Source organism: Camelus dromedarius, chromosome 5 (genome assembly GCF_036321535.1).
Source record: "Camelus dromedarius isolate mCamDro1 chromosome 5, mCamDro1.pat, whole genome shotgun sequence".
Taxonomy (NCBI): domain Eukaryota; kingdom Metazoa; phylum Chordata; class Mammalia; order Artiodactyla; family Camelidae; genus Camelus; species Camelus dromedarius.
Window position 1 is genome coordinate 55802574 of NC_087440.1, and position 26465 is coordinate 55829038.

The 26465-nt window shown below is 41.4% G+C and overlaps 1 protein-coding gene across 3 annotated transcripts in view; it reads left to right on the forward strand.

Moving 5' to 3' along the window:
- PELI2 (pellino E3 ubiquitin protein ligase family member 2) overlaps positions 1–26465 on the forward strand; it is a 171091-nt gene that overhangs the window by 67061 nt on the left and 77565 nt on the right. The window lies entirely within an intron of this gene.

Consider the following 26465-nt stretch of genomic DNA (forward strand, 5'->3'; position numbering starts at 1 on the left):
AGCTTAATGTAATCAGTGGCTTGAAAAGACTTAAGAGTGATTCCCTTTTCAAGTACCATAGACGCTCATTTTCATTGTATTGTTGGATTTGACTATTTAAAAATAAAAGCTTATCTTTAATATTTAATTCCTCACTTAATTGCATACCCCCAAAATAGCATCTTCAAAACTTTATTCTGAAATTTGAATGACCATCCCCAGACTCTCCCTCCCTGTGAAATTTGTGTCCTAGAGTTGCTTCCCCACCTGGCATTAGACCTGTCCCGGGGGTTCCCTGTAGAGTGTAAGCTCTCTGAGATCAGGCCCTCCCTTTACAGGCAGAGGCCCTGGGGACAGTGTTCAGGTGCTGCTGAAATGAATGATAGTTGTCCATGATTTTTAGAATCCATAGCTTCTCATTTAATTTATGTTATTTCATTAAAGTGCCGAGGAGTTTGGTAACTTTTGCCCAGAGACAGATGAAAGCATCTCTCAGAAAATACATACGAATTTTTAGCATTCCTCATGGTCGGATTGGTTAAAGTGTTTTCTTATTTGTGGAAATTAATAGTTATCTGACACCCAAATGGAATCCTCACATGGGAAAATGAAATATGACTGTTGGTAGCAATGAGTCACGTGATGGGGTGGGGGAGCATAACAAAGGCAGGAGACCTGTTGACTGGGGTGGGCAGCGTGGAGGGGAAGGCAGCAGAAGTCCTCAGATGATGACGTCTCAGATAGGTTGTCTGCAGCCAGCTGGCAGAAGGACCTTACCTGAGGGGTGCCACTGGTACCCATGAGAAGCCCTCCTTGGCCTTGTCCCCCTTCTGTGCCTGTGAGATTAGACAGAGACAACATGAATTCCTTTAGTGGAGTCAGGACTCCATTGTAACCCTCAGAATTTGGCACCCCAAACTGTAACTTTGAGAACTCTTCTCTTTGAGCTGTGATACAGAATCAGATTTTCAAAGACGTTTTGACTCTGGTTACTACCTTTGTTTTCTTTTTTAGAATATAACCCTTTTTATTTTTTTTAATGGGAAGCTATTTTGGTTTTTTTTTTTTTTTAAATTGAACAAAGCTTTTAGCTCCAATTTACTTTCTTCTACTTAGTCTTTAAATACACTGATGAATTTGTAGTACTGTTTGCTTCTGGTTCTTCCTGATTCCCTACACTAGTGGTAAAGGAAAGAAAGATTATTAAGAAGTTGCTGAATGTTCAGTCAGGATTTCTCAGCCTCGGCACTCCTAACAGCTGGACTGGGTCGTTCTTCGTCGTGGGCTGTGCTGTACGTTGTACGGTGTTCAGTGGCATCCTTGGCCTCTAGCCCCTCGATGCCAGTAGCACCCCTTCTCCCAGTTGTGACAACCCAAGCTGTCTCCAGACATTGATGAATGTCCCCTGTGGGGCAGAATGACCCTAATTGAGGACCACTGATGAGACTGGTCTGTGTGAAATCTGGCTCAGAGTGTAGATTCTGGGGTCAGATGCCCCGGTTGAAACCCCAACTCTTCTTCAGCCAAGTGATAACCACTCTGAACCTCAGTTGGCTCATCTCTCAAGTGACAGAAAATACTAATATTACTCAACTCATAGGTTAGAATGAGTGGGTTAATACACATAAAGTTCTTAGCTTTTTGAATGGTGTCTGGCACATTAGAAATGCTCGATAAATGTTAACCAGGATGATTCTCTTTGCTTCTAAGAATATTGCATATAGTATTACCTCTTTCCTTCCTTTCGTTGATGCTTATTTTTTTCCACCATGTCACAGATTGGAGACCTAAGGCGAAGATCGTAATTGAGAAAGTGTTTCAACAAGTTAATTTTCATTTTTAGAAGCTGTGTTGCGGTGTGCTCCGGCAGATGGTGTGGCTGAGTGAATTGGTATCAGATTCTTCTTCAGTGATTGTGGGCTGCTTGGCGGAACCATTGCTCGGAATCAGGCTTTGTAGAGGGGGGTGCTTTACAAACTGGCTTTCGATATGGGGTTAATCTGTCTTTTGCCTGGATTAAGAGGGGCTTCCGGAAGGGAGTATGGGCTGGAAGGAACACTGTTTTCACTGTTATCCCAGTCAGCTGAAGCTCCCTCTTTCTTGAATTTCGCCCATTATCTGCTGTGACAAGGACAAATTCATTTTGCCAGAGCCTTAGTTATGGTACTGGTTGCTAATTTCATAAAATAAAAAAAGCAGTATTGGGGAGGGGTTGGGTGGGGCCAGGGCTTGGATGGGGGCTTGGACACCATGTATTTTATGTATAGTAGTGTGTATATGCAAATCCCAAACTCCTAATTTATCCCTCCCCCCATCCCTTTCCCCTTTGGTCACAAGTTTGTTTTCTGTGTGAATCTGTTTCTGGTTTGAATAAGTTCATATGTATCAGGTTTCTTTTTCTTTTTTTTTTAGATTCCACGTATAAGCGATATCACGCGATATTTATCTTTCTCTGTCTGACTTACTTCACTTAATATGATAATCTCTAGGTCCATCCATGTTGCTGCAAATGACATTATTTCATTCTGTTTTAAGGCTGAATATTAGTCCATTGTATATATATATATATGCCACATCTTTACCCAGTCATCTCTTGACGGACATTTAGGTTGCTTCCATGTCTTGTTATTGTAAATAGTGCTGCTATGAACATTGGGGTGTGTGTATCTTTTTAAATTAGAGTTTTTGTCTTTTCCAGATACATTCCTAGGAGTGGAATTGCTGGATCATATGGCAACTCTATTTTTAGTTTCTTAAGAAACTTCTATACTGTTTTCCATAGAAGCTACACCAATTTACATTCCCACCAACAGTGTAGGAGGGTTCCTTTTTCTCCACACCCTCTCCAGCATTTATCGTTTGTGGACTTTTTAAAGATGGCCATTCTGATTGGTGTGCGGTGATACCTCATTGTGGTTTTGATTTGCATGTCTCTCATAATTAGTGACGTTGAGTATCTTTTCATGTGCCTGTTGGCCATCTGTATGTCTTCTTATGAGAAATGTGTACTTAGGGCTTCTGCTAAGATATTTTTTATTGCACGAAATATGGAACACAGACAGTGAGTGTTCCAGTGTAATGGTGGCTCCCATATGTCTCTGCCTCCCTTCCTGCAGTACCTGGAGCAGTATCTCTGTTTTTGTTCTCGCATCTACTCCTAACCCCACCTCTCCCTTCGACTCTTCTGAACTTCCTGTCAGTGGTTATAGTCCCATCACCACCTACCTCATAGTCTAAGTGATAAGCTTGGTATCATGCTTCACCTTTCCTTTCCCCTCATAACCCAAGCACCACCCCCAACCAGTGAGCCCACTGATCCTGCAGAACCGATGTCTCCACCAACCCCAAGCTCCCCTCCTCCACATCTCCATCGCCCATCCTTGGGGTTGACATCTGCAGTGGTTTTTGAGTAGATGGATGGATGAAGCCCTAATAGTTTTCCCTTCTGCTCAAGCCCTAGTCCCTTCATGCCTACTAGGTGCTACTGAGGTGCTAATATGCTTTTAAGGTCACATGAGGCTCTCTCTTCTTCAGACCACTGTCTGCTCAGTGACATCACTTCACCCAGTTAAACCTTGAACCCTTCTCTGTCATACACAAGATAAAGCCCCACGTTCAGAGAATGGCAGGTGAAGTCTTTCACAGAATGGCCTCCTTTTCTCTCTCTCAATTCAGTCAGTGGGGAATCGTAAGGGTTTATTTCATCTAAGATCTTGCCCTTTGCATATGTGAAAATAAGAACGGAATGTTGGTCCTGTTTATTCGAGTTCCAGGCCCAGCTGTGTAAGGTCAGATCTCCCTGCACTCACTGTACAGTGATGGTGGTAGTGAATGCAGGACCATCCACTTCCCACTGATGAGAATGAAATCTAAAGCTGTAAACTGGGTGCTTATTAATTTAACATTTTTCCTTGACACACATTCCTACAGCTTTTCATAAAAGCATTTTCAGGCATTCCTGCTCATGGAAGGGTACACGTAAGCCAGAGGTAAATAGTTTAGAAAAAATATGTTTCCTCTTTGGTATTCCTTACAATCTTTCCTGTAAAAGCCTCCCCGCCTCTTCAAAAAAAGAAAAAAAAAACCCACCCATATTTCTAAAAATCTCTTGTGGCTCAGTGTTCACAGTGTTTACTTGTAGTGTTGTGTCTTTATGTTTGCTTGTTACCATCGCACCATTGCCGGGTTTTCTAGTAGAGACGTGGAGACAAACACTGCCCGTACCACCGGGGCAAAGCTGGATGTCGCCCTCCCACATGCGGCCCCTCCTGAGGTGCCCATTCTCTTTTTCAGAGGATGCTCCCGTGGCATCTTCCATTCTCACCTCGCAGCTGGTTTGAGGCTGAAGCCATTTTTGACAGCATCTGTTCACTAAGGCAGTTTTGAAGCTAGTCAGGCATTTTAATGGCCATAAAACAGAATTACTGTGTGAAAGACCTTTCAGCAATTTAGCTAAAGGCTTCAGAGGCAGTGGAGATATTTTCACTTATGAAAATTGGCACTAATGAAACATATGGGGATACCTTTCCACTAAATGCCACCACCTTCTATATTAAAATCCTGCAGACCACCCACCAGAAAAAATCTCCCTCCTTTGCTGTTTTAGTTTTTATTATTTCACCACTTCTTAAATTTTGGAGCAGTGCCACAGAGATATTTTGGTTATTTAAATGTGAATGAGACCCAAAGCAATCTACAGGTTCAGTGTAATCCCTATCAAAATTCCAATGGCATTCTCCACCGAAATAGGAAAAAAGCAGTCCTAAAATGTGGTTGGAACCACAAAAGACCCCAATAGACAAGGCAGTCTTGAGAAGGAAAAGCAAAGCTGTAGGTATCACGCTTCCTGATTTCAAACTATATTAAAAGCTATAGTAGTGAAAACAGTGTGGTGTTGGCATAAAAACAGGCGCATAGACCAATAGAACAGAATGGAGAGCCCCTACATAAACCCAGGTATGTATATGGTTAGTTAATTTACAACAGAGGAGCCAAAAATATAGGAAAGGATAGTCTCTTCAGTAAATGGTGTTGGGAAAACTGAACAGCTGCATACAAAAGAATGAAACTGGTCCCCTACCTTACACTATAACAGTGATCAACTCACAGTGTGGATTAAAGACTTGAGTGTAAGACCAGAAACTGTAAAACTCTTAGAAGAATACGTAGTGGGCGAGCTTCTTGACATCGGTCTTGACAATTTCTTGGATTTGACACCAAAAAGCCAAGGCAACAAGAGCAGAAACAAGTGGGATTGCATCAGACTACAAAGCTTCTGCACAGCCCAGGAAACCACCAATAAAATGAAGAGGCAGCCTATGGCATGGGAGAAAATACTTACAAATCATATATATTCTAAGGGATTAATGTTCAGAATATGTAAGGAACTCATACACCTCAAAAGCAAAAAAACAATTTGACTAAGAAATGGGTGGAGGAACTGCAGACATTTTTCCAAAGATGTCCAGATGGCCAACAGGTACATGAAAAAATGCTTGACATCACTAATCTTTTGGGAAATGCAAGTCAAAACCACATGATGTGTCACCTCACACCTGCTGGAATGGGTATCGTCAAAAACACAAGGGATAAATGTTGGCAAGGATGTGGGAGAAAAGGGAATTGTTATGCACTGTTGATGGAAGTGTAAACTGGTACAACCGCTGTGGAAGACGGTGTAGAGTTTTCTCAAAAACCTAAAACTAGAACTACCACATGACTCAGCAATCCCACTTCCGGGTGTATATCCACAGGAAATGAAAACATGATCTCAAAGAGGTATCTGCACTCTCATGTTCATTGTAGTAGTATTTATAATAGCCAAGACATGGAAACAACTGAAGTGTTCATCAGTGGATGAGTCAATAAAGAAGATCTGTTTGTGTGTATGTACATGAGTATTATTCAGCTAGAGAAGGATATCCTGCCATTTGCCACAACATGGATGGACCTTGAGGGCATTGTGCTAGTTGAAATAAATCGGATATATAAAGAAAGATACTGTGTATCACTTACATGGAATCTAAAAAATCTGAACTCATAGAAAAACATATAGGCATACCTTGTTTTACTGCACTTCGTTGTGCTTTGCAGGCAGTGTGGTTTTTTTAATATATAACAAATTGAAGGTTTGCAGCAACCCAGTGTCCAGCAAGTTTGTTGGCACCACTTTCCCAACAGCATTTGCTCACTTCAGATCTCTGTGTCACATTTTTATAATTCTTACAGTATTTCAAAAATTTTCATTATTACTTTATTTGTTATGGTGATCTGTGATCAGTGGTCTTTGATGTTACTACTATGACTCCCTAAAGGCTCAGATGATGGTTAGCATTTTTTAATAGTAAAGTATTTTTAAACTAAGGTATATGCATTATTTTTTTAGATGTAATACTATTTATACACTTAATAGACTATAGTGTAGTGTATACATAATTTTTATCTCCACTGGGAAACCAAGAAATTTGCGTGCCTTGCTCTATTGTGGTTCTCGCTTTATGTGGAGATCTGAAACTGAACCTGCAGTATTTCCTAGGTATGTCTGTGCTAAGAAGGGTAGTCACCAAGGGCTGGGGAGTGGGGAAAACGGGGAGGTGTTGGTCAGATGTACACGTTTTCAGTTATACATTCTGGAATCTAGTGTACACCATGGTGTTCATAGGAAATAATACTGTTTATATATATATATATATATATACACATATATATATATATTTTTTTTTACTTGAAAGTTGCTAAGAGTAAATCTTAAATTCTCTCACCACAAAAAAGAAATATAATGGCAGTGACAGTTACAGCTATGGTAATAATCATTTTTTAATGTATGTGTATCAAATCAATAGGTTGTACACCTTAAATTTATACAATGTTATATGTTAGTCCTCTCAATAATGCTGGGGAAAAAAGGTGAATCAGATGTCAAAAAGCTTAATCTGTCCAGTGGGCAGTTTTGGACACCATTCTTAGAGGCTGAGGACCATTACAAGCTGCAGTTTGCGGGTGCAGTTGTCGGGCAGAGTATAAATGGTGCTGGGACAGGAGAGCGCCGCTCCTGAGAGTATACTGCCAGTCAGCAGAATAGATCTTCTGCTTAACTCCAAAATGCCAACTTAGGGTTCCCAGGGCGGGGTAGGGGGAGATCCTGATAGAATTAGGCATTTACTCATCTTAAGAGTATCTTAAGAGATGAGTAAATTAGGATACAGAACTGCTTAAAATTTTAAGTAACTATAATTTTTAAATGTAATTTCCAATATTGTGGAGGTTATTATGAACATATAATTGATGGATACCAAGTGAATCTAAAAACTAGAGAGAAGCAAGAGATTTCTTAGTTATTTCCCTCCTTAAAATAACTTTATCTGTTTCTTTCTAAAGCCTTTTTTGGAGGGAAGGGTGCACATTGTGAATCCTGAAACTAATGTGTTTGGCTTTTATTTCTGAAGAAGGTACTTGTCAGTCTGTGTTTACTGAGGAATTCAAGCCACAGAAAAAAAAGTCAGTTCTTGATATTTTTGCTGTCTGGTGATGAGACTGTAATTATGTCACTGTCTCTGGGTTGGTAATCTTTGCTTTGGAAAATGTGTAATCTACTTCAAACAAACTCCATGTGGATTCATCACAGATGTGGCTGTAAGGAAAAAACCTACCCCCTCCCCCTGGCTTTCCCGCATTCCTTCTCTCGGAAGCTGTCTGGCCTGCTGCACTGGGACTGCACGCTCCACTTGAAAAGTGACCAGTAGAACCATTTTTAAATCATTGTGTTCAATCTTTAAAAAATATTTTCTATTTTTATTTTTTAAATGTTAATTAATTTTGCCCATCTGCTGGGTTAAGATTGGAATGTCTGCTAATTTCCTGGCATTTTTTAAATATCTGATGTTTAAATTCCTTGCCTATTTTTGAATTGCATTGTTTGACTTTTTTAAATTTTAAGACTTTTTTGATACATATGTTGTGTATATTTTAGTTGTCTTTTAACTTTGTTCATGGCATCTAATCACATATTTGAGGTTTTTTAACCTTGATATAATCATATCTGGATTATTTTTTTTTTCCAGTTAAGATTTGTAACTTTCCTGTTTTGCTTAGGAAATACTCCATCTCAAGGTTTACATACCTTCTTTTTTCAAAATACTCAACTTTTGTTTTTTATATTTAGATTTTTCTTGTTTGAACTTTTAAATTTTTAAGTGAATATTGATTGAGCATCTCCTCTGCACCAGGCTCTGGGGCCCTGCACTAATGGGGTTTAGAGCGGCAGAGGTGCACAGTAAGTAAGTAACTGCACAAGTAAATAGGTAACTTTCATCTGTGTTGTCAAGGAAACGGTGACAGAGATGACTGTGTGGTCCAGGGACACAACCTTTAGTTATGCTGAGTTATGAAGGGACACATAGACATTAGCTTTGCACATAGAGAAGGGGACGGATTCCAAGACCCTGAGGCAGATTTGAGGGTTGTTAGTGGAGAGTGGAGCTGGGTGTGAGATGAGGGTCCAGAAGTAATGGACCCTTCAGGGCTTGGTCAGGGGCCTTGGTTGAATCTGGGTGCAGTAGGAAGCTGTTGGGGGGTTAGGGAGAGATTTATAAAGGAAGAGATTTACAAAGGAAGAAAGATTTACAAAGGGAGAGATTTTCTTTGGCTTTAATATGGAGAGTAAGGATGGAAGCAAAAACAAGTTGTGAGGCTATTGTAATACATTGGACCAGAGAGGAGGTGGCTTAGACCAGAGTGATGGTCAATTGTACTTGTTAGCTTGGCTATGGGGCCCAGATATGTGGTGACACATTATTCTGGATGTTTCTTTGAGGGTGTTTTTGGATGAGATTAAAATTTAATCAGTGGACTCTTGAGGAACAGATTGCCCTCCATAATGCAGAGGGGAGCTCATCTAAATAGACTGACGGCCAGAACAGAGAAAAAAAGACTGACTCTCCAAGTAAGAGGGAACTCTGCAGCAGGCAGCCTCAGACCTGAACCATGGCATCAGCCCACCCTGCAGATACTGGACTCGCCAGTCTCTGTGATCATATGAGCCAGTTCCTTTAAAAAACAAAGAAAAAACCTCTTTACACACACACACACACACACACACACACATGTTCTGTTTCTCTGGACAGTTCTGGCTGATAACAGCAGAGGTAGTAACAGTGGAAATATAGAGAAGTGAACATATTTCGTGAGGAAGAAACAATAGGACTTGCCTTTTTTTTTTTTCTTTCTGCTTCAAATGAATGGTTTATTTCTACCTGTAACATAACAGGAGTCCAAAAACAGACTGACATACATGGATATAGTTTAAATGTAACAAAGAAAATTTTGAACTGTGTACACAGAGGAAGGGAAAGGGATTTTTCACATCAGTTTTTTTCCCCCTATTTTGCGATTTCTGAATGGTAGAAACTAAACATTTTCCCCCAATTTAAAATAGTATGAAGGAATGCAACTTGTAGGATCAACCATTTGTCCTTAGGCGTAAAATGTAAGAGATTTGGCTGCATGGTTGTCATGGCTCCTGAAGTCTGGGTATTGTTAGAACACGACAAAAGAGTTCCATGAAGCCCAGAGGAACTTAATGGCAGTGATGTCCAATCGAAGGGCAGGACACACTACACATCACGCGGATGAGAACTGATGTAATTAAATGGATGACGGTGCCATTCACTGAAGTGAAGGCAATAGAGAGGAGGCAGTATAGGGGGAAATTCAAGAGCTTGATTTTGGGACCTGTTTAGTTTGAGGTGCCAATGAGATATGAGTGGAAGGGTTGAGGGTACAAATTGGAAATGTGATTCCGGAATTCAGCAGTATAAAGACGGGTGGAAGATTTTGGACTGAGCACTGGACAACCCAGCCTTTAGTGAAAGACTGACAAGGAGTTGCCAGAAAACTAGAAAGAGAACCAAGAGAGCTTGGTGTCCTGGAAGATGAGAGAGGAGTGTCTCCAGAGCAGAAGGGAGTCGCTGACAACATCAGATGCTTCTGAGTGGTACAAGAAGATGAAGATTAAAGGAAAGCGGCTGTTAGATTTGACAGTTTGCGGGTTGGAGGTGATGCTGGCTGAAGCACAGTTGAAGGAGCGCTGGGAGCAAAGTGGAGAATGGAGTGGACTGTGGAGGGAAGATGAGAAATGAAAAGTACACCTGTGGCTGCTTGTTGGAGAAGATGTGCAGTTATGGAGAACAGCAAAACCAGGAGGCGGGTAGTTGAGGGTTTGAGGGTTGAGAGGTTTTTTTTTTTTTTTTTTTTTTTTTTTTGCTTTTTAATGATGGATGGTAGGAGGGCATGCTCATTTGCTGATGGAGTAGACGATTGATGAGGAGGGAGAGGGTGCATAACTGAAGGAACAGGTCCTTGGGAAAAGGAGAGCTGTGTCTCAGAGCACATGACCTGCCTATGGAGAGAAAGGGAGGGAAGGAAAGGGCCCTGGTGCACATAGGCATGCATGTAGGGGTGGGGATGAAGGAGCTCCCATGATGGACTTTGTCCCCACCCTTAGGAAAGGGAATAGGGTAGTGGGAAGGGAGTTTGAAAAGGCGAGAGGTATAGTGGGGACAAAAGTTAATTCAAGAAGCAGAGTTGCTAGGTGGTGTTGAGAGCCTGCCCGAGAGTTGAGGGTGATTTAAAGTGACACTAGTCTGTCTCTGTTTTTCCAGTGTAAATATTTTGCAGCTTGGCTGCAGCTGTGAAAAAGAAAGAAAACTGAGTTAGAGTCTGACAAGCAGGACGGAGAGGGAAGGGTTTTTACAGGAGAGATTAAAGTGGTGGATGGAATTTCAGTTTGTTGAAAGGGGACTAATGGATAATTGGAAATATCCAAGAACCATGGTGAAGGGATTTGATGAGAGGTTTGCTATGATATGGTGTGAGGTAAGGAGTCCCACTGTATTATTTTCAGGAGAAGCAATGGTGTCTCAGTCCTTTATTGAACAGTCCATCCTTTCTTTGCTGACTTTGCTTGCCACTGTCAGCAAACATTAAATTTCCATATACTGGCTCAAGCCCTCTTTGCCGCTGTTCTGTTTCCTGGATCTTTTTGCCTCTTGCTCTGTGGGCACACACTCTTTTACTGAAGAGAAGAGAGTTTCCTCCAGGCACATGTGTAGTAGTTTCTCCAGACCCACCATCTGGAATGGAGTTCCTTGGTAAGAGGTAAGTTCATCCTCTGTCATTAACAATTGCTAAATTGTCTGCAAGATGTTTGTAGCACTTTGCACTCCTACCAGCAATACGTAAGTTTCTGTTTCTCCACGTTCTGGCAAATATCAGACTTGCATTTTGGTGAGAGGATTTTGTTGACCTCCTCAGTCCATCCTGCTGGAAGCAGAAGTTGTAAGATTTTAGATATTAACATAGTCAGATAAATCTTTCTCCTCCCCATCTTTTTGTGGCTTGTGCTTTTGTGTGCCTTATTTAAATAATCTTTCCCAGTGCTAATGCCACAGACATGGTTTCTGATATTGTCTTTGAATATGTTTTAAAGTTTTGCTTTTCATAGTCAGGACTTTAAACCATCTGGAATTTATCTTCTGTAAGTTGTAGGCTAAGTGAAGATCCAATTTTGTTTTTCCATGTCAATAACCAATTTTCTGTGCACTTCCCCCCATTGATTTTCTCAGTCATACACTAAATTCCTTCATAAACATGTGGACCCATGGTTATAGCTCTCTGTTCTCTTCCATTGGTCTGTTTATCCCTGTACAGGCACACCTTGGCGATACTGTGCGTTCAGTTCCAGACCACCACAGTAAAGCGAATATCGAAATAAAGCGAGTCATACAATTTTTTTGGTTTCCTAGTGCCTATAAAAGTTGAGCTTACACTACACTGTAGTCTGTTAAGCATGCAGCAGCATTATGTAAAAAAAAAAACTATGTCATTTTAAAATTGTTTTATAATTTTTTATTGTTTGTAAAATGGGGTGGTGTTGATTTTTCTATATCTGTTCATATAGTTTTTGGCTCCTGTTTTCTAATTCTGTAATGAATTTTAGTAATTTTTAATTTTTGCATATCTTCCCTTCGCTCTGGATTTACTAAGTTATCCATAATATACCCGTATTTTTTTTAGTCATTCATATCTGTAATTATATCCCTTTCTATTCCTAATATTATATATTTTTATTTCATTTTTCCTCTTTTTTTTTGCTCAAGTATCTTTTATTCATATTTTCAAAGAGTTCGATTTCTACTTCACTTATATTTTCTGATACTTATTTTCTTAAATTTCATTAATTTTAGGTCATACCTTTCTCTTCTCTTCTCACAGTAATTCTATAAACAAAAACAGTTTTATTACTGTCATGTTTGAGCCAATGTTTCGGCCTTGCTATTCAAGTCCTTTCTCATGAGAATGGTCACATGGTGTTTCTGAATCATCTTTAGTGACTGTCCTGAATGTCTCCACATTCCCTTGTTTGGAAACTAAATGTCTCAGTTCTGTGTGGGCTCCAGTGGAAGCCATTTACTTCCGTTGCATTTTTGTGTTTATACTGTGTTTAGTCTGGGTCATTTCTTCTCGTATGTTGCTGCTGAGGTGGAATCCAGTTAAAGAACGAAGAACTTTCAAAACGACAGGGTTCCACTAATCATCTCATCTAAGATGGCAGATTCTCAAACTTAGTTAAAAGGCCATTTTTTATTATCAGGAATATTAAAATGGAAGATTATATTTAAAATAATACTGTAAATCCTATTGATTTCTCAGGGTGTGGTTAGCGCTGAACCAAGGTTTATAACTGGTGTGACCCATTATAAACAGTTAAGCTTAATGGTCAGTTTGACGTATTTATTCTAATTAAACCCAAATCCTACTAGCTCCATAGACAGATACATTTGTTTGCATAAATTAAAATATGTGAACATATCAGGGAAACCAAACTCTCAGCTATTTCTCCGAAGTCTGTTTGTGTGTGTACTTTGGATATACAGTGCAGCCCTGGTGTTCTGCAGGCTCTGTGCGTGGTGGTGCCACGTGTGCGGCGGTGCTCTGTCCGCCATGGTGACTTGGCATTGAAGGAGCGTACCTGCGGCTGCCTTCCCTAGAGAGCCTCCCCCAACGTGTGGCAGATCGGTATCAAGTTGAGGCGTCTTGGCAGTCAGCATTTGAGGTGATTAGTGAAGAGTTTGTACAAAGCAAGGAGCAGTGACTTAGAGCTGGACTTCAAGACCTTAAAATAAATGTTTATATTCTTTGCAATCTAGTTTATAATTCATTTCCCAAATACTTGTTGTCGTTTTTTGGTACTTGAGGAAAACAGGACATACTTCTGTTTTCTTTGCTTCCTCCATACTGCCCCACTGCAATCATACTGAGAGCTCAACAGTAGACTGCTGACTGTGTGCCTGATGCTGCTCTGTGGGCTTTTCATATATGTCCCTCTCGATGGTCGTACAAGGTAGGACCTCGTCCTCCATTTTTCAGATGAGGCGTCTGAGGCACAGAGTGCTTAAGTAACCTCCCGAGACCACACAGCTGGTGAGAAATGGAGTGGATACTCACACCTGCACTGTCATCTGATGCCCAAGGCTGCCTTCATGACCACAGCACTCTGCACTGGTACTGTAGCAGGGTACAACCCAGAGCTGGAAGTGATGGCTAGGAAGGAAGAAATCTTATTAAAAGATGGCAAAATAACCAGTATTACCACCATCCAACCAAAAATACAGTCCTATATGTTGAAATCTTGGATATTAGATTTTGGGAATGTTGATGATTGTGAGGGTACAGCCTCCAGTTCTGGCAGGGATGATGCTTAAAAAGAAAAAGTAACTGAGTTCCTGACTCAGCTTTCCTTATTAAAGTTCCTGTTGTGGATGAGTTTGTAACATCGAAGCAGGGTTTAGCAGAAGAGCTAATGGCAATTTTATTAATTATCTTAGATTTGCATTTCAAACATTCTGATTGTTCGGCTCACAGATTTCGTCCGGGCTCAAGACCGTTAGTGATCGTTGTTAAATGAAACTGTCTAAGGATCTCACAAGTACGTTTGGATTTCACAGGCCTATTTTTACATCAAAAAGTCACACATAGTCATCTTTAATATTCAAATTGTCTGATCTAGGCATAAAACACCAAATGAAAGAACATTAAGCTTCAGTCTTTAAATGTAAACCTAAGGCAGAGCCCTAGCCCGTGAATTTGGAGTCCTGGAACTTGCTCCTGCTTGGGACTCCCCATAAATGATTCACTCTCTCTGAGCCCCAGTGAGGAAGCTGTAAAGTGAAACTGTAAACAAGTCCTGTTTGCTGCAGTTCCTCACATTTTGTTACCCTATCAAAGGATGATTCTGGATTTGTTGACTGTTTTTCCATGAGAAATATAGAAATGCAGAAAACAGGGAAATGTAGAAAAAATAGAGAAATACGGAAAATAGGGCAATGTAGAAAAATAGAGAAATGTAGAAAAGAGGGAAAGATGAGCTGGAACCTCTGACAGATGTTTCCATTTTTCTGTAAGTAGGCTTGCGGGTTGCCTCCTTCCTGCTTAATGTGAGATAGTCTTTCATCCTGGGTCTTGAACGGTGGTGTGCCCAGTGGTGACAGTCACCCAGGAACGGCCTAGGGACTTTAAAAAGTCTAACAGTGACACTTTGCTTTTGAAGTTCATGTTCCCGTGTATGGTGAATTTTACATGCATTCAACCAACACTTTCTCAGGGCCTGCCATACAGACAATATTTTTAAGAAAAATGTACTCCTCCCTTTGTAATTTGGTTGAATTGTATTGTTGGACTCCACCTGAAACCGTTCGGTTCTCATAGGCTCTCATCTGTTTAGATTGCAGGGTACTGTGACATGAAGTGATGCTTCAGAGCTGCTAAATGTCACTTTGCTCTGTTTGCGGGCGGCTCAGTTGCACTGGGTTTACTGAGATGCAGTTACGTGTGTTTAACCAAGAACATGGCTAGCTAATTATTTACAGTAATCTCATGAACCCATGGTCAATCAGTACGTATTCTTTTTCTATAAAAGCAGAATTCTACTTGCTGAGTCATTTCAAGTTAAAACAGGCTTCTTAATCTTGCACTACTATTAATATTTGCCACGATCGTGAGAACGTATTGAGCGTTTATTACGTGGTAGGCATTGTTGCACACACTTGACGTGTGTTAAATCAACCTGTTCTCACAACCCAGTGAGGTGAATTCTGCCTGTTATATAGATGAAGAAACTGAGGGACAGGCATACGTGAGATAGCTTGCCAATGTCACACAGCTGGTAGGTAGCAGCCCCCGGGCTCCAAAGCCCACACTCTTAACCAACTTAAAATTACCCAATGGGGCCATGTAAGGTGTTTGCTTTTTTTTTTTTTTTAATAAATACTCTTATTGTCACCAAATAAAAATGAGGATGATTGTAAAAATGGAAGGGAAAGTAGATAGGATAGTATCCCTTTAGCAAAAAAATTATTTTAGGAGAGTTTGCCTGAATTGTAAAAATAATTCTGTAGTTAGTAATTGCCTTTTTTTTTTTTTTTTTGGCTTAGTTTTTTTGTCTTTGGTTTTTCTAGAATGAATTCGTACCTCCTCTCTTCCATAGAAGTGTAAATCTCCCCTTAGCATCCTCTGACTCATCAGTTGTCTGTCAGTTCTGTTTTTCTTAGTGGGGACAGTCCTCCGGGAACCTCCGCTTGTTGACTTCCCACAGAATCTTTGCTCTCCAGGCCCGCTCACTCTCAGCCGGCGGCCAGCTTGCTGTCTCTGCCTCTCTCACCGGAGGCTTCCCTCGGTGTGTGCTGATACCTGGTGGTCTGCTCCTACGCGAGGCTGGGTCTGGGTATGGGGAGGGCTGGGGCTCCCGTCGTGCGGAGCTGCACTGTCCTGCCGTGGGCAGGGCCGTGGCTTCTGGAGGGTGTGTCTCCTGCTGGGACGCAATGAGAAGTGTGCAGCATAGCATCTGCGACGTATTCTTGACATCTTTCACGTGAATTTGATCATTAAGAAATAGCAGGCACGTCCAGATCAGGGGGCATTTTATAAGATACCTGGCCTGGACTCTTCAAAAATGTGTATTATGGAAGACCAAAAACTTTTTTAAAATGAAGGGCAGGGGAGCTGTTCTTTATTAAAGTAGATTAAACAGGCGGGACAACCAAGTACAGTGTGAGGTCATTCCTTGGATCCTGGATTTTTAAAAAATGCTATGAAAGTGCAATTTGTAAATACTTGGGGAAGTTTGAATATGAGATGAAGTAGGTAATCATTGTATGAAAGTTAATTGCTTGGGTGTGGTGATGGTATTATGACTATGTAGGAAATTGCTAAAATATAATGTCTGCATTGCTCTGAAGTAGTTCAGCTGAAAAAAAAGATATTTGTGCATATGGACCTTTTCCTCTCTCTTCACACAAAACATGCACACACTGTATCTCTATAATAGAGATACTACACTGTCTAGAGAGGATGTGTTAATGCGAGCAGATGTGGCAAAAAAAAAGTTAATAATTTTGAATCCAAATGAAGAATATAGGGGTGTTTATCTTATGACTGTAAACTTCTCTGTAGGTTGGAATATGTCAGAAGGAAGTTGGGGTGGAGAATCAGCCTAGCATTTTATGTTGAGTCATAAGGCTCTTCCCCTCAAGGTCAGTTCTGAGATTAAAACTTTCTCTAACTTTTTGGTAAAACACATTTATGAAGAAAATCAAATCACAACTTGCTGTTAAAAATGTAGAAGAGTTATTAGAGTTTGAGGTTGGAAGACCAGATTTTACTCAAAGAAATATTTTAATAACGGTAATTAGAGTATGATTTTACATCTTAGTATTGTGTTGCAGTTTCATTAGCAGCATTTCTTTTTAATTTGCATTTCAGTGGTACATTGAGTTGTCTTACAATAAACAGTGTGTCTTATAATAAACAGTGTTACTAGATTTGGAATAGAGTATTTAGGACAGTGAATCAGGAAGACCTGATTTCTGTACATGATGGGACTTGAGGATGGGAACTGTGTATGTTTTGCTCATCTTTTAATGCTGAGTCCTGAGAGCAGTGTCTCGTGCACAGAAGATGCTCAGCAAAAGTGTTGATGAGTAAGTAAGTGAATGGCATATATTGATTTCAGATGTGCTATTTGATTTTTGCAACTGTTTACTGTAAAAAGACTGACCTCTGTTGATTAATGATGATTTGATGAATATCAGACTTAGTCCAAATTTTGTTGTGAAAACTATCACTAAGCTAGAATTGTTCACTAGACTTCATTTCTTACATCCATTTGTAATTGTTAAATTGAAACCTTTGGTATCAATTTTTGAGGTACATTTCAGTAGTTCTGCCTGGGCTCTCTAGAGTTGTGGGTCATTACAGTGAATAGATCACCTCATTTTCTGGATAATGAAATAGGGGCTAGAGGGGGTCCTAGCAACAGACTGGGGATCCAAAGAAGGGTGAGACCCCATTTTTTTCCTAATTGAGAGAAAGCAGGCCTGCTGAGTGGGCTTCAGAGTGCTGATCTTTAATGTGTGTGTATGTTTCATGTATATGTATATCTCCACATATTTATATTTGTATTTATGTCTAATGTGCATGATGTATATATGTAGATATTCTCTATGTCTGTAAACTTCTTTCTGAGAATCATTTGATTTATTATAAGAACATAAATGTTTACTTCTGAGTTGGACAACGAAGGACAAAGAAATGATTCAAAATTCAATGAAACAGTGAAAAAACGGTGTTTATGAGGTCACTTTCTTTATTATCTATTTAACAAAAATCTATTGGGCACCTGCTGAGGGAACCCGTACTGAGCCAGCTGCTTGTGGTAGGTCCAGTCCTCATCCTAGTTGACCTTGCAGTCTGGTGTAAGTGCCTCAGATTACTTCCCTTTACTTGATTTGAAACGGATTTGCTGGGATTTGTTACCAGAATTAATCAGAAAAACGGAAACAGAAAAACCATGGTTATATTGGAATGCGGGTTTGCACATCGCCCTTCGTTTCCCTTTCCAGGAAATTTTTTTTGAGAAAGTTATTCTTAGTTGACGGAAACAATTTCTCCTGCTTTGTCCTCATCTTACAACATTCTCCTCCACCAAATGGATTATCCTTCGTAAACCTTGTCGAGCTGGAAGGAAGCTCTTACGTCACTGTTCTGGTCACACCACATGCTCCAGTAAGTTGTCATCTCAGGGTTCAGTAAACGACTCCCTTCATGTGCTACGCCGGCGGGGATATTTCTGTCTCCAGAATTCCATCAAAGGCTGCTTGTTTTTCTGACTGTTCCACATTCCTAGAATACACAGAGTGGTTTCCCTTCAGATGTTTCAAAATAACACAAAAATCCTGGAATTTGCCACAAGCCCAGGCCAGAGTCTCTGCCTTTCCCATTCCTCCTTGAGTGCTTTCTTTGTTTCCTGCGGTTCACTGTTCTATTTACCTATCGAGCAGCACTTTCCCTCTCAGTGTAGGGCTCTGGTGCGCTGCCTGTTCACCTCTGATCTGGAGCTCTGTCAAGTGCTTCCTGAAATTCCAAAACCACTGCCACTCCTGTGATTACCGTAGTTGGCGCGCTCCTCTGCTGTGTGAGAGCGGCTGGCTGTGCCTGAAAGCGTGTTGCCTGTGCCTAATCACCATGTGCTCGGCTAGCTGTCACATAAGGGCCCTTGGTTCTCAATGATAACTTGGCTGTTGGATTGTGAGTCTGCAGTGAAACCCTGGGAAGACGGTGGAAATTAATAATGAGAACTACCACCCAAGACCATAGCAAACGTAGGATTTTAAGTTTCAAGAAGTGCCTCGTTCCTCATGGCCCTTAGACACATGCTAAGATGATAGGATCCTAATAAATAATATTCTTTGCACGTTGCCAGCGAGGCCAGTAGAACAAAAAGTGACTGAATGATATGAGTAAATCCTAATATTGTTGTCACTGTCACCATGTCAGAATCAGAACAGCTTCCACTGTTGGCTTCTGACCGTGTCCCAGTCACTGTGCTGAGAATTTTACATACATGATCACCTGTAATACCTCATTATATATTTTTGAGCACCTACTATATTCCAGGTACTATGGTAAATACTGGGGATTTTATACTTGCTAACCACCAGGAATTTATAGTTTAGTAAGAGGTCCTTGCAAGAAAATTAGGATGTCCCCATAGAACACAGTATGGCTGAGATGCATTAGGATCAGGGACCGATTTGCTAGCAGTTTCATTTTCCTTCACCAGACTGTATTCCATAGAAACAGTATCACACAATGTGGATAAGCTACAATCAAGCTTTAATGTCACCTGGACCCATGGGAGGAAAGGGGTGGTGGGACTGGTAGTGAAAGAGGACTGACAAGGGCCAGCATGGCATCTCTCCCGTGGGACAGCTGACAGCTGAAAAGGGGGCGCCTGTCAGGACAGTGAGGCCTTTCCAGTCTGGCCAGAGGTCCCCTAGTGCAGAGCGGCAGCCCGACCCGGAGCAGGCCGCATTGCCTTCAGGTTAGATGGCTGTCATGCTTTCTTTCTGGAAGGAGCCTGGATCCTTATCTTGATGGCAGGCACATTGGAATTGTCAGGAATTCAGGACTGGGACTCACATGGCAAACATCAAACTCTCATCTTTTTCAAACTTACAGGCTTTTCCTGCCTGACACTTCTTGGATGTCAGGCCTGGACTCAGTGCCTACATTCAAAGTGCTGTCTGTGTTATCAAGTTGCATCAGCCAGCTTTATAGGGAGAGCTTTAGTGGTTTAGGAGTCAAGTCTGGTGAGCACGGGAAGAATCACCCTTGAGTGCCTGCTGGGATGGGGGCAGGCACCAGTGGGGAGGGGATTCTCAGGGGCTCCTCCTGAGCTCCCTCACCATGGTGGGCCGGTGCTGTGAGATGCCGAGCAGGACAACCTAGCCTGTGCCAGAGGAGATGGCTCCCACGCCTGAAAAATAAACTGGGGGAGATGGGGAAGTGACTGTCATAGAGGTAGGCACAGCAAAATCTGCTCCAGGAATTAGTATTTCCATTCGACCAGAAGGTGCAGGAGACAGGAGGCTGTTAGGAAACTGTCGCATTTGCCTTTTCCTCCGTGTCGACATTTGTAGTTACAGTGCAAAGGCAGTGGTGGGTGAAACCGCTGGCACCTGAGCATGAATCAAGGCTCTGGCTCCCAACTGTAGTCATTTTCTTCATTGCCACAAAGCACCTGCAGTTTTTTTCAATGCAGCTTCACTTGTTGAAGCAGTGGGCATTATTTTTATTAAATCTCAACCCTTGAGTGCACACGTTGTCTTTGAATCATGCATGAGGAAACGAGAGGTGCAGATAAAGAACTCCTGTCACTTCTGTCACCTACCGCAGGGGAAGAGTCATCTCGGGAAGAGCACTGGTGCAGCATTGCTTTGCGTCCTGATCTAGCCACTCTAAGGGAACAGCATTTTTTACTTAAAAGAATGACATGTCCACATGGTTATTCAATTTGGGTATTTGGCACCTGTAATGTGAACAAAAGCTATTGTTGCCTATGTTAAAAATCCAAGCTTTCCATTACTGAAGAGAAAGAAAGAGGCTGGAGGAATAACTCTCTCAGACTTCAGACAATACTATAGAGCTACAGTCATCAAGACAGCATGGTATTGGTACAAAAACAGACATATAGACCAATGGAACAGAACAGAGAGCCCAGAAATGAACCCACAAACTTTTGGTCAACTAATCTTCGACAAAGGAGGCAAGAATATACAATGGAATAAAGACAGTCTCTTCAGCAAGTGGTGTTGGGAAAACTGGACAGCAGCATGTAAAACAGTGAAGCTAGAACACTCCCTTACACCATACACAAAAATAAACTCAAAATGGATCAAAGACTTAAACATAAGACAAGATACAATAAACCTCCTAGAAGAAAATATAGGCAAAACATTATCTGACATACATCTCAAAAATGTTCTCCTAGGGCAGTCTACTCAAGCAATAGATATAAAAGCAAGAATAAACAAATGGGCCCTAATGAAACTTACAAGCTTCTGCACAGCAAAGGAAACCATAAGTAAAACAAAAAGACAACCTATGGAACGGGAAAAAATTTTTGCTAATGAAACCGACAAAGGCTTGATCTCCAGAATATATAAGCAGCTCATATGACTTAAGAAACAACCAAACAACCCAATCCAAAAATGGGCAGAAAACCTAAACAAGCAATTCTCCAAGGAAGACATACAAATGATCAATAGGCACATGAAAAAATGTTCAGTATCACTAATTATCAGAGAAATGCAAGTCAAAACTACAATGAGGTATCACCAGTCAGAATGGCCATCATTCAAAAGTCCACAAATGACAAATGCTGGAGAGGCTGTGGAGAAAAGGGAACCCTCCTACACTGCTGGTGGGAATGCAGTTTGGTGCAGCCACTGTGGAAAACAGTATGGAGAGTCCTCAAAAGACTAGGAATAGACGTACCATATGACCCAAGAATCCTGCTCCTGGGCATATATCCAGAAGGAACCCTACTTCAGGATGACACCTGCACCCCAATGTTCATAGCAGCACTATTTACAATAGCCAAGACATAGAGACAGCCTAAATGTCCATCAGTGGATGACTGGATAAAGAAGAGGTGGTATATTTATACAATGGAATACTACTCAGCCATAAAAACCGACAGCATAACACCATTTGCAGCAACATGGATGCTCCTGGAGAATGTCATTCTAAGTGAAGTCAGCCAGAAAGAGAAAGAAAAATACCATATGAGATCGCTCATATGTGGAATCTAAAAAAAAAACAAACAAACAAACAAAAAAAACCAAAGCATAACTACAAAACAGAAACAGACGCATAGACATAGAATACAAACTTGTGGTTGCCAAGGGGGTGGAGGGTGGGAAGGGATAGACAGGATTTCAAAATTTTGAATAGATAAACAAGATTATACTGTATAGCACAGAGAAATATACACAAGATCTTAAGGGAGCTCACAGAGAAAAAAATGTGATAATATATATATGTTCATGTATAACTGAAAAATTGTGCTCTACACTGGAATTTGACACAATATTGTAAAATGATTATAAATCAGGAAAAAATGTTTTAAAAAATCCAAGCTTTCAAGCAAAAATTAAGATTTGAGAAAACTTGTATCTGCCACCAAGTCTTGATAGTAATCCTTAAGACTATTCTGATGAGCTTAGTGGTAATATTGATAAATGTGAATTTTTATATGTATAATGTAATGTGCCAGCATTTGAAAGATCTGCATAACTCAGTGAATGTTTCTGAAATGACCAAAGCTTGACATTACGTATGTAACTCATGTTACGTACATTACTCATATGTAGTTAAAAGATCTGTTCAGGTATAAGAGAGACTAATGGATTTTAATGTAGCCATGTAAGAAAAGCCCATTGATGTGATTTCAGATTCTGCATTGCAACAAATCTTTAAGAAATGACGAGTTGTCCAGTTTTGGTGTCGTATCACAAAAAGAGTGTGATAATAGTGTTGTGGTTATGTAGGGTCACTGTCCCTGTTTGTAAAAGCACTAGAGTAATTAGAGGTGAAATGTCACATTTCATATGGGAAGGCATAAAAAGAGACAGCACATGTGGTATAGTGGTAATCACTGGTAAATTTAGGTAAAGGGTATACATGTAGGGATACTCATTGTACTATTTTTTAAATCTTTGTTTTAAACATTGTACTGTTTTTTTTTTAAACTTTTTATGTAGTTTTGAAGTGTTTTCAGAATAAACTGTTCATGAAAAATACAATAGCCAGAATAAAATAAATCAATCAAAGGTTTGGAAAATAAAAATGTCTCCTAAAATGTAAAACAGAAAAATAAAAGTAATAGAAATTAAGGAGAAAAAAAAAAAAGAGGATCAGTCTAGTAAGTCTAATAGTCAATTAGTGTGAATCTTACAAAGCAAACTGGAAGAAAAGGAGTTATCAAAGGAATAACGGAATAAAATGGGATGAAATATCCCAGAACTGGTGACATGAATCCCCAGATTGAAAATGCACACAAAGTGCCCAACGCAGCAATGAAAGGAAAGAGCTACATCAGGTCATTCGTGGAGTCATAAGGTGATGGGGCTTTTTTGATTGGTAGGTGTGTTGAGGTGCCCCAGCATGATTGTGGTCTGTCACCTCCTGTGAAGCCTGCCCTCGAGTTGCCACGTCTCCTCCCCTGCCACCCACAGGGTTCCGTGCTCGCGTAGTACTGAGTGTGCACCTCTTACAGGGCTTCTCATGTTTGTGTTGTTTTCCAACCTAGTTAGGGGAGAGAATGCCTCTTACTGATATCTGTACCGTCAGCTCTCGTCAGCTCTAATCATAGTACTTGGCACCTGATGAAAAATACTTACTTTTTTTTGGCGGCTGGATGGGTGACTATAAATAAGATAGGCATTTGACTTATGTCAAAGTTTTAGACAAATTTCATTATAAAAGTATTAAACGTGTTATTTTTCTATTTGTTATTTCCAGCTGGTAGGGTTGCCAGATGGCTGAATTCCAAGTTGGAGGTAATGTGGGAATACTATTAAAAAGGCTCTTTAGTTTTTTTCCTTTTTGGTAGATCTAGCTAAGCCACTTCTTTTCCTTTTTTTTTAAGAGGAAAAATCCATGCTATCGAAGCTCAGAACTGATACAAATGCATACATGTCCCCTGGGAGTAGAAGTATCATTCTGTGGAACATTGAAATCAAAAATCCAAAGTCAAACAGCTGATTAGGACCTTCATTTAGTCATAGCAATGTATTAAGATTTTGCTATACACCTAAAACTAACATTATAAACCAACTACACATCAATTTAAAAAAAAAAAAGAAGAGCCTGTTGTTACATGCTAGGGGTAGCTCTGGTGGTCACTACTGGGGGCAAAAAAACCCCACAAACAAACAAAAAACCCTAACACCCAGAGAACCAGTTGTAGAGGTCGCCAAAAAAGGACATAGCAGTGAAATCAGCTGGAGGACAAACTAGGACAGAGACACAGTTTTTTTGGACATTAAACATGTGTCCAAAACAAATTGGGGGCCAGCATCTGAAATCCACAAAACAATCCACTATCTCTCATGTCTTCATGTCCTGAGCAGAACTGATTTCTCAAATGCTGCATTGCTTTGCTTTTCATATGTATTATTGCACTGTGGGTTTTTTTTTTTTTTTCCACTGAAAAAATTCCATTTCCCCAGAACTCTTGCCAGGACCGACCTTCAGTAGATCACAGACCCTGAGTCTCTGCTACTTAAGTAGCCCCCCGCCGCGTGTCCTGCGCAGGCCAGCCTGGCCCCAGGGTGTGGTTCTGTCTTGGGACCCTGACCCACACAGGCCGAGCTGAACTCCCGCAGGGGACCTGGAAGACATGATACACGAGGTGTGGAAGGTGTGCGGGTGACAGGTTTTCCTCCCTGCTGCCTTATTGATGTGCTTTTGGAGGAGGACTGACTTGTGGGGGAGGTAGGGGGGCTCTGACTTGTTAAGCAGGTGAGGTCTCCGAGGCCAGGCTCGGGCAGTCAGTGTCTGTGGCTGTTAGGAGAGCTGTAACTCTCACCATAACTCAGGCTTCCTTCAGCACCTCTTTTCTGGCAGGTGTCCAGGAGGCAGGAACAGGACAGTGACACTCACATGCCAGTGGCCAGTCTAGGCCTGTCCCCTGCAGGAGAGGGGAGGCATGAGCCCTGGCTAAGAAATCTAGCTGAGGCCAGTGGTCAGAGGCATGAGAGGTGCTGGTGGGGGAAGACGGGGGTCGGGAGGCAGAGTCAGGGGAAGAGTCTTGTCTGCATGTGCCACGTGTGACCCTTTCGGGAGCCTTGGCTCTGAAGTCAGTGTAGGGGCCTCTTCCCAGACCTGCCGCCTGCAGTCCTTGCCCTTCACAGTTCTTAGGGACTCCAAAACTAGGAAGTCACTATGCAGGCATAAAGTATTAGATGATAAAGTTCACGAGCTTTGGCCTTGGCGACATCCTTATCGCTTCTTCAGGAAGCAGAGAAACAACCTGGATATTGATATCTTTTCTCCTCCAATGTGTGCGGGTAAAGTTACAGTTTGTAGCATGAGTTCGTTCTGTATCTGTTTAGCATCCCACTTTTTCAGCCCAGGCAAAAGTTTTGCACAGTAGAGGTAGAAGGAGATCCAGAAAGGAATTAGCCTGTTGGAAATCCAGGGAGCAGCAGATTTCAAGGGCAGAAAGGGCAAGGTCAGATTTACTGGTTGGTTAGGGGAGGGCGGGGAGGGGGCCTGGGAGCTGGGAGCAGGCCCACTGGGCAGCCTAGTGCAGTTCCCAGAGAGAGGCGAAGGCAGGTTGCAGAGAGTTAGCGGGGAAAAGAGCCGGGATTGAAGCAGTGGGTGGACTTTTGTCACTGAGAGTCCAGCAGTTTGATGATGAAGGGAAGAATTGTGCTGGTGGTGGTGTTTTTAGGATGGAGGAGGCAAAAAATGAGTTTGTGGGTGGGCTTAACGAGCTAGTGGTCGGGGAGGGAGGCAGAAGTAGCAAGAGCAGGGCTCAGAATAAGCGTCGTTGATAATTGGTGGGAAGATGCCAACAAAAAGCTCAGCTTTATTTATTCTGGTGGTTTTCTCCTGAGGGATGTATCAATTTTCTGAACAACAAATATATGCCTCGTGCAGTGTTAATTTTTTTTCCTAATGAAGGTCCTGGGAAGTGAATGCAGTGGTAATTTTTAAGGGCTCATTTATCGGGCTTGTCCTAATGTCACTATGAGATAATTCAGTAAAACCCATACATCCCAAATTGGGATCCACAGGGAAGTAGAGTGTGAAATTAATTGGGATGCAGAGCCAGAAGGTTTGTCTTGCTTTCTCACCTGGGCTCAGGGTCTGGGGAAGCCAGCAGAGGCAGGTCTGCCACTGTGAGGCATGGAGCTTGGGGGTTGGGGAAGTTGGGGAGAGGGGCTGGGAGGCACTGAGCCCCTATGCTGTAACTTTGACAGGTGCTGGGGTAGGTTTGGGAAAGAAAATGATTCTAGTTTTTCCTTGAATTTGTTTTTGAATGTCAGTGGCACTTACCAGTTGGACTGTTTGGGTTTGGGAAGTATTTGCAATATCCACAGATTAACGTGCCCATGGTCATTGCTTTTGTAGAATATCCTCATTTTTTGCCTCTCTTCTGCTTCCCAGCCCTCCTCCAGAGTGTGTCCCGTGGGATGAATTTTGTCAAATGGTTTCTTCTTGGTTTCTCCTCTTGGTAGAAAGAGGATTCAGACCCACATGTCCTGGAGGGACCTGAACCTGGAGTCAGCTGCAGTTAGGCATCAGGGCTGTCCTTGGAGGAGGAGCTGGCGGACACAGCAGCTGCTGGAGTTTGGGAGATTGATGTCTACCTTTTTTTTTTTTTTTGGTGGAACATTTAGTATATATTTTGCATCTGCAAGGTGTTCAGATACTGAGGGACACAGAAACAGCATTTTGAAGTACTGTGTTTGATTAGCAGGAGAGAAGTTTGGTTGGAAGTGTAGACTTCAAGGGGAGACATTGAAAACATATTGAATGCCACACAGAGGGTGTCCTTTCGGACATCCACCCCCACCTGT